The 12,791-nt window shown below is 43.4% G+C and overlaps 2 non-coding genes across 2 annotated transcripts; both read right to left on the bottom strand.

The window, feature by feature from the left end:
- Window positions 1-4,187: 4,187 nt before the first annotated feature.
- LOC138360485 (5S ribosomal RNA) lies at window positions 4,188-4,306 on the bottom strand. Its single transcript, XR_011226426.1, has one exon. It is a non-coding gene; the product is annotated as a 5S ribosomal RNA (ribosomal RNA).
- Window positions 4,307-12,365: 8,059 nt separating this feature from the next.
- Window positions 12,366-12,484, bottom strand: LOC138360484 (5S ribosomal RNA). Its single transcript, XR_011226425.1, has one exon. It is a non-coding gene; the product is annotated as a 5S ribosomal RNA (ribosomal RNA).
- Window positions 12,485-12,791: the final 307 nt, after the last annotated feature.

The following is a 12,791-nucleotide window of genomic DNA, read 5'->3' as shown; positions in this document are numbered from 1 at the left end:
TTTCACTCTTATGCACTGTCAAGGATCACCCCCCCCCCCCCCCCCCAAAATAAAAATTGTCATACTGTACTAGAAATAAAAGCAGCTTGTATAAGTGACATATACTGTCCAGTCCTGTTTTATTCTGTTTTCGGTCCTCTGGCTTAATCTGTTAAGTTAGGAGATGACATTTTAAATTAACCGTTTTCTTGACATTTTCAAACCTAAGAGGGTGGCCTGCATAGTAATCCTAATGTGGAACATAACAATGAATCTCTAATCTCTAGAAAAAGATACCGAGTGCTTATATGTGTTGAGAGAGAGAGAGAGAGAGAGAGAGAGAGAGAGAGAGAGGAGAGAGAGAGAGAGAGAGAGAGAGAGACACACAGACAGACAGACAAGACAGACAAGACAGACAGACAGACAGGCAGGCAGGCAGGCAGGCAGGCAGACAGACAGACAGACAGACAGACAGACAGACAGACAGACAGACACTGAGAGAGAGAAACACACACAGACAGTTTCATAAATATTCTCATTTTATAGCTATTTGCTTTCAGTGACAGAGGTTTTTGTTATAATAGTATTGGTGTCTAACACTCACAATCTCTTTAGAAATTAAAGTGTGGCTCCAATGGAGCCGAGTTTGTTGGTTTGAGGCCAAGCCACCACCACAGGGCAGTAAGTAAGCCGTTTACTTGGAGGAGGTGTACTTGGTGACGGCCTTAGTGCCCTCAGAGACGGCGTGCTTGGCCAGTTCTCCGGGCAACAGGAGCCTTACAGCCGTCTGGATCTCCCGACTGGTAATGGTGGAACGCTTGTTGTAGTGGGCCAGGCGAGAAGCCTCGGCGGCGATGCGCTCGAAGATGTCGTTCACGAACGAGTTCATGATCGACATGGCTTTGGAAGAGATACCAGTGTCGGGGTGGACCTGCTTCAGCACTTTGTAGATGTAGATGCTGTAGCTCTCCTTCCTCCTGCGCTTCTTTTCTTATCGCCCTTGGCAATGGCCTTCTGGGCCTTTCCGGCCTTCTTGGCAGCCTTTCCAGATGCCTTGGGTGGCATGATGATGCTCGTGCTGGCTGGCGTTGCGATACAATAATGAACTTTTGCGCGAGGCGAGCTTTCCTTTTATATCCCGCTCGCGACTCAGCTCAGAGCGGGTCGCGTGGCGGAGCGCGCTGATTGGTCAGTGGCGGGCTCCCTTGATCCTGAGCGGGGTATATAACACGAAGCTCGATCTGCGGGGCGGCATAAACACCACAAACCCACAACAGCAGCAGCAATGTCAGGACGCGGCAAGGGAGGCAAAGTGAAGGGCAAGTCAAAGTCTCGCTCCAGCAGGGCCGGACTTCAGTTCCCCGTGGGCAGAATTCACCGTCTGCTGCGTAAGGGCAACTACGCCGAACGCGTCGGTGCTGGCGCTCCTGTCTACCTGGCAGCCGTCATGGAATACCTCGCTGCCGAAGTTCTGGAGCTCGCCGGTAACGCCGCACGTGACAACAAGAAGACCCGTATCATCCCACGTCACTTGCAGTTGGCCATCCGCAACGACGAAGAACTCAACAAACTTCTGTCTGGCGTAACCATTGCACAGGGAGGTGTTCTTCCAAACATTCAGGCAGTTCTTTTGCCAAAGAAGACAGAGAAGAAGTAAGCACTTCTGCCACCCACCACGACAAATACCATAACCAGGCTCCATCCGGAGCCACACACACTTTAATAGAGAGATTCAAGTAGACAATCAACTTTCAAACATTAATAATAACATTTATATTGATTTCATTTGGAATGTGTACATAACAAACAAACAAACAAAACAAAATTATAGGGGATATTCAGCATCACTTGGAATATTAACCAATCATATAAATCCAATATATATTTTATATTTTACTTTAAGCGAGGAATTCATATTCTATTAATTTTTAATCATACAAATGAACAAAAGCAATTCTTCACTAGACGTAATGAATGAATAAATGATCAAGGTTTTAATGTGTTTCATGAATATATATATATATATATATATATATATATATATATATATATATATATATATATATATATATATATATATATATATATATATATATATATATATTAATACTTGTGAACCAGAAATATGTTTGAGCAGCAGCGATCGTGCCTGCCATTGGCCGAAGTGCAACAATTCAAATAATTTAAAGGGCCTGCTCGGGTATATAAGAGAGGCTGGAGACTGGGGGCCGGTGGTGGGTGATGGGTGATGAGTGATGGTGTGGTGTGGTATGGTGTTGTTAAGAGTTGATTTACGGCCAGCCAGCCAGCTGCAGCCAAGGCAGGGCAGGGCAGGGCAAGGCAGGGCAAGGCAAGGCAAGGCAAGGCAAGGCAAGGCAAGGCAAGGCAAGGCAATAACAGAACAGGACAGGACAGGACAGGCAAGGCAAGGCAAGGCAAGCAGGCGGGCGGGCAGGCGGGCGGGCGGGCGGGCGGCCAGCCAGCCAGCCAGCCAGGCAGGCAGGCAGGCAGGCAGGCAGGCAGGCAGCCAGCCAGCCAGCCAGCCAGCCAGCCAGCCAGCCAGCCAGCCAGCCAGCCAGCCAGCCAGCCAGCCACTCCCACTTTGTATTTATATGCATTCAATTTATATTCAAACATTATATATGTTAAGGGCCTAGTTTTAGTGTTTATTTTAAAAATGACAAACATCGAGTCGTTTTACCAGTCCTTTAGCGTTAACAGTGATGCATTTTAAAACTGAACAGAAATCACCTTTTCTGGATATATCAAATATCGAATCCGCTTAATGTGCCTACAATTCAATCATTCAAAAAATACATAATTTACATCATGCCTTTTCATAGAACAGACAATAAGATTTGAGACAATAAGAACTTTACTTTTATAACTAAAGTTGCACAATTATACCAACTCTATGGTGGCTGGGTGGTAAGGTGTGTGGCTGGTGTTTTGGAAGTCGCGAGTTCAAACGACCCAATGGGAGTACTTTTTTTTTTTGCCATACAATCTTCCTAATACTATTATGTAGGTGTGTGTGTGTGTGTGTGTTTTTATTCATTCTTTGGTTTTATAGATGACATACATATTGACTCCTTTTACCGGTCCTTAATTAGGCTCTGGGGAAGCAATGGTGGTGGTGCATTTAAAACTAAACCAAAAATCACCAGTTCTGGACGCGTCAAATATCATATCCGCTTAATGTGTCTACAACCTAATTACTTAAAACTACACTATTTAATTCATTCATATCATGTGCATATTGGTCATTATGCTCATACAACCGACATCAAAATTTATTTTCATTATTAGAATCATACATTTCATCAAGTAATACAGATACAAAGAGATTTTCTTTCTGAGAAGACCGTTAGTATTGGCTGGCTGGCAGGCAGGCAGGCATTTGAGGGTTATTATTTCGCCTGTTGATTGGGGGGAGGGTTGATGTGTTAGGGGGTTTTCGGTTAGGTGTGGTGGTGGTGATTGGTGGTGATTGGTGGTGATTGGTGGTGGTGGTGATTGGTGGTGAGTAGTGGTGGTGGTGGTGAGTAGTGGTGTGGTGGTGGTGGTGGTGGTGGTGGTAGTAGGTGGGAGGGGGGGGGGGGGGGGGAAGGGGACTGATGGTCTGTGGATTCCTTCTCCGTACCCCTTACATATAAGCAAAAACATGCCTTCCTGTGGGTATAGAAACATTAACACAAATTATATATGTAACTGATATTGTAGCCTTTTAAACAGAAAAGATTTGTACATACAAATACTTTTAAATTATCATTTATTTGTGGAAATGGCATTTACGTCATTAAATTGATACCTCAGCATCAAGCTTGTGTCCTGCAGCTGTGGTCCAGTGGTAAAGTGTATATAAGTGATGCGTATTCTTGGAGTTGCGAGTTCAAACCCGGATTAAGCTATATATATATATATATATATATATATATATATATATATATATATATATATATATATATATATTATATATATATATATATATATATATATATATATATATAAAACAACATGTTTTGTTTTGGTTGTTTGTTTTTGTATAAAGCCTCACACACTATATTAAGCGAGTTTGTTTTAAACATGACATACATATTAATTCATTTTACCAGGCCTTATTCCACACAACTCCGTGAATTTCCCGTGGAGCCAGCCATTCAAACAAAAACAAACGAAACAAAACAAAACAAAACAAAAAACATTATTGCCAACAGCATTTGGTGTTCCCAGGCGGTCACCCATCCAAGTACTAACCAAACCCAACGTTGCTTAACTTCGCTGATCGGACGAGAAGCGGTGTTCTCAACGTGGTATGGCCGTTGGCATGAGACTGCCTACACATTGTGGCTAATAACCAACTCTTTTTAGTCATCACGGCAGGATACGGACCTTCTTGTGGTGTCTTAATGGTAATTGTATCCTAACATATTTTTGTCTCCTTGGCATGGATATTTAACATCGTTTATTCAGTCTTGGGTTTATGTTCTTTCGCCATTTACAGACATTTTACATCTACCTACTTCCTCAGCCTGCCCTGCCAATTTCTAATGAATTTGTGGATTTTCTTTTGTAATACATACATGTGTGTGCTCATCTGCTCTTCAGTTTTTATGATATTTGTCTCATCTGTCCTGCTTTATGATACTTTTACAAAGAACATGAACAAATGCTTCTATTTTAGAGAAGATATGGGATCCAGGTTTCGGAGCCGTAAAACCAACCGTTGTGATTGGTGGACGAGTTGCCAGGTTGCAGCTTCTGTACCGTGCCGGCACATAAATAGGTTCGGCTCAAGCGGCGGCAGCATCATTCCCCCGTGACTGTCTGAGCGTCTCTCATCACCTTGGTTATCTCATCATCATCATGGTAGAAGCAAAGCCTACCAAGAAGGCTGCGGCTGCTGCTGTGGTGGCCACCACCAGGAAACCTCGCGTCCAGGTTGCTCACCCGAAAACTAGTCAAATGGTTCTAGCCGCGGTCGCAGCACTCAAAGACCGTAAGGGCTCGTCTCTACAAGCAATCAAGAAGTACGTTGTTGCCAACAACAAAGTCGAGGCTGCCAAGATCGCCATTTACATCCGAAGATTTCTCAAGAAAGCAGTGGCTGACGGCATTCTTGTTCAGACCAAGGGAAGTGGAGCTAGTGGATCATTCAAGCTGGCCGTAGCAGAGAAGAGGGCCGTTCTAACTCCCAAGAAAGCCACCACAACCAAGAAACCATCTACAGCAGCAAAGAAGGCCGTGGTAACTCCCAAGAAAGCCGCCACAAGCAACAAACCACCTACAGCCTTGAAAAAGAAGCAGCAGCAGCAGCTTGTTGTTGGGAACAAAAAGCCCAAAATAAAGAGAGCTTCAAAATCTCCCAAACCACCCAAGGCAAAGAAAGCTGTCAAGAAAACAACAAAGGCAAAATAAACGATGACATGCAAGCAGCATGAATACACATGACAATAAACATCCAGGCCTCCCCCCTCAGTGGAGGGGCCTCATATGATTCCAAAAAGAGTTTAGTTTTGTAGACAATAAATCATTACTTTTGGGTAGATTTACTCTGTATATTATATATATATATATATATATATATATATATATATATATATATATATATATATATATATATATATATATATATATATATATATATATTTATATATACACATGGGTGAGGTGATATGGTACCAAAGTTTTGGGTAAGGTGATTGACATTTACACAAGATAAAACACGAACCAATGGGAATAAAAACATAAGAATGGAAGTAACTGCAGAAGGCCTATTGGCCCATAACACAAGCACTTCCTCTTGATGCTTCTATATTGGTTCGGAGTCTTGAAGCTATAATTATATATATATATATATATATATATATATATATATATATATATATATATATATATATATATATATATATATATATAATATATATAATATATATATATATATATATATATATATATATATTATATATATATATATATATATATATATATATGCACACAAAACTAAATAGTCTTGTTAGACAAATTGCCCCTATTAGAGGCAAGTTGACTAACAAGCCGAATGACTGCAATTGTTTTGAATTTGAGTTAAATCTAACATAGAAATGTAATCAAACCTAACCTAACCTATGCTAACCCAAGCTAAGCTAACCTAACCTAACCTAAGCTAACCCAAGCTAAGCTAAGCTAACCTAACCTAACCTAACCTAACCTAAGCTAACCTAACCTAACCTAACCTAACCTAACCTAACCTAACCTAACCTAACCCAGCAATTCATGATCTTAATATAATACTGTTAATTGGATAAACCAATTTGGAAAGAAATGTTCGAAAATAACAAAATTAACTGTGCTTGTTAGGAAAATTGGGCCTTGCATACTTGTCCCAATAGTGTGGTTCTCGCTTTTAGGTACGACATAAACGTATACCTAAGTTGAGAGAGAAAAAGATTCGCACTCAAACATGCATATCGATTGCCAGTCCTGAATTCTGGGTAGATATTCGTGTCCTCCCTTTTCATTTACCATCATTTGGATACTATCAAAACAGCTCTGAGAAGGATAAAATGAATAAAACGGGTAGCTCACTCATGTAAAAAGGAAGAGTTGGGAAAGATCTCTCTCTCTCTCTCTCTCTCTCTCCCCTCACCCCCCCACCAATGATCCTGCTCTGCTAGTATATAACGTAACAAACCTTCCCCCCCCCCCCTCCCTCCCCAATCAGAGTCCCTTTAAGCATGCGAGGATAAAAATAGATTTCATAAGACCCAATGTGCTAGCTGATATCAAAACAATTTATGTTATCGTCTATTAAGCCCTTCAGTAAAAAAGTATAGGGACCTAATTAGGTCCCGTTTTGAAGGTGGTGGTGGGTGGAATCGATGGATTAGCCAAGCTCTTATCCGCCGAATCCGTAGAGGGTACGACCCTGGCGCTTCAGAGCGTACACCACGTCCATAGCAGTGACGGTCTTCCTCTTGGCGTGTTCCGTGTAGGTTACAGCATCACGGATGACGTTCTCGAGGAACACCTTCAGGACGCCACGGGTCTCTTCGTAGATGAGACCCGAAATACGCTTCACGCCGCCACGACGAGCTAAGCGACGAATAGCGGGCTTGGTGATGCCCTGGATGTTGTCACGTAGCACCTTACGATGACGCTTGGCGCCACCCTTTCCGAGTCCCTTGCCTCCCTTGCCGCGTCCAGTCATGGTGTTGAAGTTGTGTGAATCGAATTGACGAATGCCCGCACGATTTCCCGACTATATCCCATCAAGCGGACGTACTAGTAGCATTGCAACTCCTGCCTGCCCTTACTTTACGCTTGTGGTCGAGTAGACACGGCTTTCTCACAACGCTTTCAAAACTGCAGTTGCCTACTCGTCTGTTTCACGTCCCTGTGAAATGACTTTTGCACAAATCCAAAAAATAGAGCAAAATCAGCGATAATAGTGATTGAGGTGAGCCGCCTGTTGGCTGCAGCCAGAGGAAGGAGGGGAGGGGGCAACGGGGTGACGTAGGCGAGTCGAGCAGCCAATGGCGCTCGAGCAAGCGCCTCGAGACGGCGTATATAAGCAAAAATTTTTCGGCGCCGGCCATCACAAACCACAGTTGTTCACCATGGCTCGCACCAAGCAGACTGCTCGCAAGTCCACGGGAGGCAAGGCTCCTCGTAAGCAGCTGGCCACCAAGGCAGCACGCAAGTCTGCTCCTGCCACAGGGGGTGTGAAGAAGCCTCACCGTTACAGGCCCGGAACGGTCGCCCTGCGTGAGATCCGTCGTTACCAGAAGAGCACCGAGTTGCTCATCAGGAAACTTCCCTTCCAGCGTCTGGTGCGCGAGATTGCCCAGGACTTCAAGACCGATCTTCGCTTCCAGTCGTCTGCCGTCATGGCTTTACAGGAGGCATCCGAGGCTTACCTGGTCGGTCTCTTCGAGGACACTAACCTCTGTGCCATCCACGCCAAGCGTGTCACCATCATGCCAAAGGACATTCAGCTTGCTCGCCGTATCCGTGGAGAGCGTGCATAAGCTAAATCGACCACCCTAGTATACACCAAACTCGGCCCTTCTCAGGGCCAAAATATCCTTCTAAGGAGATTTCAGACATTCCTAGCATAATTTAGGTGTCATACATACATGTGATATCAATAAATCAAGTCATTTGTAGTACAACCTGTTCTCTTACAAACAAAACGCCGTCGCTTTTTCACTCTTATGCACTGTCAAGGATCACCCCCCCCCCCCCCCCCCAAAATAAAATTGTCATACTGTACTAGAAATAAAAGCAGCTTGTATAAGTGACATATACTGTCCAGTCCTGTTTTATTCTGTTTTCGGTCCTCTGGCTTAATCTGTTAAGTTAGGAGATGACATTTTAAATTAACCGTTTTCTTGACATTTTCAAACCTAAGAGGGTGCCTGCATAGTAATCCTAATGTGGAACATAACAATGAATCTCTAATCTCTAGAAAAAAGATACCGAGTGCTTATATGTGTTGAGAGAGAGAGAGAGAGAGAGAGAGAGAGAGAGAGAGAGAGAGAGAGAGAGAGAGAGAGAGAGAGACACACAGACAGACAGACAAGACAGACAAGACAGACAGACAGACAGGCAGGCAGGCAGGCAGGCAGGCAGACAGACAGACAGACAGACAGACAGACAGACAGACAGACAGACACTGAGAGAGAGAAACACACACAGACAGTTTCATAAATATTCTCATTTTATAGCTATTTGCTTTCAGTGACAGAGGTTTTTGTTATAATAGTATTGGTGTCTAACACTCACAATCTCTTTAGAAATTAAAGTGTGGCTCCAATGGAGCCGAGTTTGTTGGTTTGAGGCCAAGCCACCACCACAGGGCAGTAAGTAAGCCGTTTACTTGGAGGAGGTGTACTGGTGACGGCCTTAGTGCCCTCAGAGACGGCGTGCTTGGCCAGTTCTCCGGGCAACAGGAGCCTTACAGCCGTCTGGATCTCCCGACTGGTAATGGTGGAACGCTTGTTGTAGTGGGCCAGGCGAGAAGCCTCGGCGGCGATGCGCTCGAAGATGTCGTTCACGAACGAGTTCATGATCGACATGGCTTTGGAAGAGATACCAGTGTCGGGGTGGACCTGCTTCAGCACTTTGTAGATGTAGATGCTGTAGCTCTCCTTCCTCCTGCGCTTCTTTTTCTTATCGCCCTTGGCAATGGCCTTCTGGGCCTTTCCGGCCTTCTTGGCAGCCTTTCCAGATGCCTTGGGTGGCATGATGATGCTCGTGCTGGCTGGCGTTGCGATACAATAATGAACTTTTGCGCGAGGCGAGCTTTCCTTTTATATCCCGCTCGCGACTCAGCTCAGAGCGGGTCGCGTGGCGGAGCGCGCTGATTGGTCAGTGGCGGGCTCCCTTGATCCTGAGCGGGGTATATAACACGAAGCTCGATCTGCGGGGCGGCATAAAACACCACAAACCCACAACAGCAGCAGCAATGTCAGGACGCGGCAAGGGAGGCAAAGTGAAGGGCAAGTCAAAGTCTCGCTCCAGCAGGGCCGGACTTCAGTTCCCCGTGGGCAGAATTCACCGTCTGCTGCGTAAGGGCAACTACGCCGAAACGCGTCGGTGCTGGCGCTCCTGTCTACCTGGCAGCCGTCATGGAATACCTCGCTGCCGAAGTTCTGGAGCTCGCCGGTAACGCCGCACGTGACAACAAGAAGACCCGTATCATCCCACGTCACTTGCAGTTGGCCATCCGCAACGACGAAGAACTCAACAAACTTCTGTCTGGCGTAACCATTGCACAGGGAGGTGTTCTTCCAAACATTCAGGCAGTTCTTTTGCCAAAGAAGACAGAGAAGAAGTAAGCACTTCTGCCACCCACCACGACAAATACCATAACCAGGCTCCATCCGGAGCCACACACACTTTAATAGAGAGATTCAAGTAGACAATCAACTTTCAAACATTAATAATAACATTTATATTGATTTCATTTGGAATGTGTACATAACAAACAAACAAACAAAACAAAATTATAGGGGATATTCAGCATCACTTGGAATATTAACCAATCATATAAATCCAATATATATTTTATATTTTACTTTAAGCGAGGAATTCATATTCTATTAATTTTTAATCATACAAATGAACAAAAGCAATTCTTCACTAGACGTAATGAATGAATAAATGATCAAGGTTTTAATGTGTTTCATGAATATATATATATATATATATATATATATATATATATATATATATATATATATATATATATATATATATATATATATATATATATATATATATATTAATACTTGTGAACCAGAATATGTTTGAGCAGCAGCGATCGTGCCTGCCATTGGCCGAAGTGCAACAATTCAAATAATTTAAAGGGCCTGCTCGGGTATATAAGAGAGGCTGGGAGACTGGGGCCGGTGGTGGGTGATGGGTGATGAGTGATGGTGTGGTGTGGTATGGTGTTGTTAAGAGTTGATTTACGGCCAGCCAGCCAGCTGCAGCCAAGGCAGGGCAGGGCAGGGCAAGGCAGGCAGGGCAAGGCAAGGCAAGGCAAGGCAAGGCAAGGCAAGGCAAGGCAATAACAGAACAGGACAGGACAGGACAGGCAAGGCAAGGCAAGGCAAGCAGGCGGGCGGGCAGGCGGGCGGGCGGGCGGGCGGCCAGCCAGCCAGCCAGCCAGGCAGGCAGGCAGGCAGGCAGGCAGGCAGGCAGCCAGCCAGCCAGCCAGCCAGCCAGCCAGCCAGCCAGCCAGCCAGCCAGCCAGCCAGCCAGCCAGCCACTCCACTTTGTATTTATATGCATTCAATTTATATTCAAACATTATATATGTTAAGGGCCTAGTTTTAGTGTTTATTTTAAAAATGACAAACATCGAGTCGTTTTACCAGTCCTTTAGCGTTAACAGTGATGCATTTTAAAACTGAACAGAAATCACCTTTTCTGGATATATCAAATATCGAATCCGCTTAATGTGCCTACAATTCAATCATTCAAAAAATACATAATTTACATCATGCCTTTTCATAGAACAGACAATAAGATTTGAGACAATAAGAACTTTACTTTTATAACTAAAGTTGCACAATTATACCAACTCTATGGTGGCTGGGTGGTAAGGTGTGTGGCTGGTGTTTTGGAAGTCGCGAGTTCAAACGACCCAATGGGAGTACTTTTTTTTTTTGCCATACAATCTTCCTAATACTATTATGTAGGTGTGTGTGTGTGTGTGTGTTTTTATTCATTCTTTGGTTTTATAGATGACATACATATTGACTCCTTTTACCGGTCCTTAATTAGGCTCTGGGGAAGCAATGGTGGTGGTGCATTTAAAACTAAACCAAAAATCACCAGTTCTGGACGCGTCAAATATCATATCCGCTTAATGTGTCTACAACCTAATTACTTAAAACTACACTATTTAATTCATTCATATCATGTGCATATTGGTCATTATGCTCATACAACCGACATCAAAATTTATTTTCATTATTAGAATCATACATTTCATCAAGTAATACAGATACAAAGAGATTTTCTTTCTGAGAAGACCGTTAGTATTGGCTGGCTGGCAGGCAGGCAGGCATTTGAGGGTTATTATTTCGCCTGTTGATTGGGGGAGGGTTGATGTGTTAGGGGGTTTTCGGTTAGGTGTGGTGGTGGTGATTGGTGGTGATTGGTGGTGATTGGTGGTGGTGGTGATTGGTGGTGAGTAGTGGTGGTGGTGGTGAGTAGTGGTGGTGGTGGTGGTGGTGGTGGTGGTAGTAGGTGGGAGGGGGGGGGGGGGGGGGGAAGGGGACTGATGGTCTGTGGATTCCTTCTCCGTACCCCTTACATATAAGCAAAAACATGCCTTCCTGTGGGTATAGAAACATTAACACAAATTATATATGTAACTGATATTGTAGCCTTTTTAAACAGAAAAGATTTGTACATACAATACTTTTAAATTATCATTTATTTGTGGAAATGGCATTTACGTCATTAAATTGATACCTCAGCATCAAGCTTGTGTCCTGCAGCTGTGGTCCAGTGGTAAAGTGTATATAAGTGATGCGTATTCTTGGAGTTGCGAGTTCAAACCCGGATTAAGCTATATATATATATCATATAATATATATATATATATATATATATATATATATATATATATATATATATATATATATATATATATATATATATATATATATAAAACAAATGTTTTGTTTTGGTTGTTTGTTTTTGTATAAAGCCTCACACACTATATTAAGCGAGTTTGTTTTAAACATGACATACATATTAATTCATTTTACCAGGCCTTATTCCACACAACTCCGTGAATTTCCCGTGGAGCCAGCCATTCAAACAAAAACAAACGAAACAAAACAAAACAAAACAAAAAACATTATTGCCAACAGCATTTGGTGTTCCCAGGCGGTCACCCATCCAAGTACTAACCAAACCCAACGTTGCTTAACTTCGCTGATCGGACGAGAAGCGGTGTTCTCAACGTGGTATGGCCGTTGGCATGAGACTGCCTACACATTGTGGCTAATAACCAACTCTTTTTTAGTCATCCACGGCAGGATACGGACCTTCTTGTGGTGTCTTAATGGTAATTGTATCCTAACATATTTTTGTCTCCTTGGCATGGATATTTAACATCGTTTATTCAGTCTTGGGTTTATGTTCTTTCGCCATTTACAGACATTTACATCTACCTACTTCCTCAGCCTGCCCTGCCAATTTCTAATGAATTTGTGGATTTTCTTTGTAATACATACATGTGTGTGCTCATCTGCTCTTCAGTTTTTATGATATTTGTCTCATCTGTC

The sequence above is a fragment of the Procambarus clarkii genome, unplaced genomic scaffold, assembly GCF_040958095.1.
Source record: "Procambarus clarkii isolate CNS0578487 unplaced genomic scaffold, FALCON_Pclarkii_2.0 HiC_scaffold_112, whole genome shotgun sequence".
NCBI classification, from domain to species: domain Eukaryota; kingdom Metazoa; phylum Arthropoda; class Malacostraca; order Decapoda; family Cambaridae; genus Procambarus; species Procambarus clarkii.
The sequence above is the reverse complement of the archived record's forward strand: the minus strand, read 5'-3'. Positions and strand labels throughout refer to the sequence as shown.